This window comes from Tupaia chinensis, unplaced genomic scaffold (genome assembly GCF_000334495.1).
Source record: "Tupaia chinensis unplaced genomic scaffold, TupChi_1.0 Scaffold000644_1, whole genome shotgun sequence".
Lineage (NCBI taxonomy): Eukaryota > Metazoa > Chordata > Mammalia > Scandentia > Tupaiidae > Tupaia > Tupaia belangeri.
In genome coordinates, this window is record NW_006160165.1 from 6,044,075 (window position 1) to 6,046,627 (window position 2,553).

Sequence of the window (2,553 nt, forward strand, 5' to 3'; positions counted from 1 at the left end):
GCTCCTGAGTGGGACACGGGCAGCCGGGGCAGCAACACCAGCAGCAGCTGCCCGCCGGGTCTGGGGTATGTGCTCATACACGTGGGGGGCGGTTGGTGTGTGCCCAGAGCACAAGTGTGTGTGCACACGGGAGTGTGCTCTGTGTGCACATGCATGTGCATATGTATGCCTGGAGCCTACATGTGTGTGCGTCTGCTGTGTGAGTGTGTGTGTGGACATGAGTGTGTATATGTTTACATGTACATGTTTGTGTGTGCACACTTGGAGTGTGCATACACAAGTGAGTGTGGATACGTGTGTGCATCTTAGTGTGGATATGTGTGTGCGTGCACATATTTGTGCATGACTGCATGCTTATAGGGCATGTACATATATGGCTGTGGGTGTGTGTGTACACATTTATGTTCGTGCACGAACATGTGCAGCATGTGTACATGTTTGTGGGGAGTGCGCATTGTAGATTGGGTGTGCCTGTGTGCATACATACGTGTAGCCATGTACATGTGTGTGCATGAGTATGCAATGGCGGTATGTGAGCTTGGGGCAGTGTGCATGTGTCTGGGCGTGAGTGTGCGCACGTAGAAGCATGACCTGACCTTCCGCTTGGCCCATGTGAAGCTGTGAGTGAAGGGGAGCCCGTGGGACTGCCGCCGCGCAGTCGGGCTCCCGGCAGGCCCAGCGATTATGGACCGCTGCACCCAGTCTGTCCAGGCAGACAGGAGGCGGACCCAAATGCCGGTGAGGGTGATTTGGTACTTGCAAACACACCTGCGGGGAGGGCGTGCAGGCGGCCAGAGTCTGCACCGTGAGCCCTATGTGCTGGTGGGGGCGTGGGGGTGCTTAAGAAACAAAGGACAGGACCAGGAGGAAAGCGGAGAGAGTGTCTCACTGCAGACAGCAGCACGCCTGTCCCCAGTGAGGGGTCAGTCCGGAAAGTTCAGGATTAGTAAATTTAATATCCTGTAAAAATCCTCGCGATAATGAATCCCGGCTGGCCGACTGGCACAGCGCGTCACCGTGCAGCCGGCGAGATAGCGCGGCTAATTTATGAGCAGGGATTGTGCTGCGCTGGCACCCGCGGGCGGGGCGCGGCCAGGCAGCCCGGGGGTCCCTCTGTGAGGCCCAGCACAGCCCGGCGGCCAGGAGGCCTGACTCTCACGGGCCCAGTTCTCCTAGAAGGACCTGGAAAAGGCCTGGCAGAGAGGCTGCGTCCTGGAATGCCGGCGCTCACATCAACACGCTTACTCTGAAAGCGAGTGTAGACAGGCAGACAAACGTTTCCGAGGGGAGACGGGTAAAGCAGAGCCTTGGAGGTGTGGGGCTGGATGTGGAAGCTGCGGAGTAGGAGGACCTGCAGAAGCCGCAGGCCTGCGAAGGGTCCGGGCTACAGGGGAATGCAGACCATTACGCTCCTGGCTGGGACACAGCACCGGGGAAGTTCCTGTGCGATTTGTTCAAGGCTCTGCACCTCTCTAAGCAGCTGTCAGATCCGTACATTATGGTACATTGAATCTGAATGAGGCTCTCAACATCAAAACCTTGCATCCATTATGATATCATCTCCCGCTCGAAGCCGTAATGCTTATTAATTCTGCACCCATACTCTCCCGGCTTCGGCAAATGTATTCCATCAGCCTAGCATTTAATTTAATTAGTACAGCTGGGCTCTCGTCCTCCTTTCTGTGTCAGAGGTATTGTCAGCACGTTCTGCAGCAACACAATTACTGATTGCTTTTAGATAGGCAGAAATATGATTAGGGTATTGGGTGACTGTATCATAAGCCTTATTAGATTCATTTGAAATCTGGAGATAAATAGGAAACTTTTATTTGCAGTGTAATGAGATTATGCTTATTAGGCCAAGCCTCACAACCTTTGCAAAGAAGACACTGTGCCCGTGGGCTTTACTCTGGGGCCACCGTTTCTGCTCGCAGCCTCCAAGCCCTTTCTCAGAGCCTGCCTTCAGGACTCGGCTGCACGGTGTGATTTACGACCCTGGCCACTCCGTGTCTGCCCCAGAGTCTGGGGGAATAGACACACCTTAAAATGGGATTTTACTTTTTTTTAATATTTTGAAAAATCAGCATACAGGCTAAAAGAAAACATTCTTTTTAGCATCTTTATTTGCTTTCAAAGATGCTTGTGTTCATTACATGCGGTTACAGACACCGGCATGTCACGAAGCTCTTAAAAATCCCTGGGGCGACACCTCCGAGACGTTTACGCTGCACTCTCATCCGATGACCAGCACTCGCCCAGAAGCATTAATTTCTTCATCGGCCTTTCTCTGATGCTCGCGAGCCTCTCGTTTTTGTGGGAGGTCCATGCAGGACCGTCCTCCCACCCGAACAAACCAGTTCTGAGGCGTGTGGACTTAGCACAAGGGCACTAGATGACCCAAGGCCTTAGCGTGGCAGTGGATCTGAGCAAGCTGAAAAGAGTCGGAGACATTTATTGGTTAAAAAATGCAATACTTTTTTTTTTTTAATTTTTTTTTTTTGGAGAGATTTTCACTGTAGGATGCGCGCCAGACCGGCAGAGGAGGAAATAGAA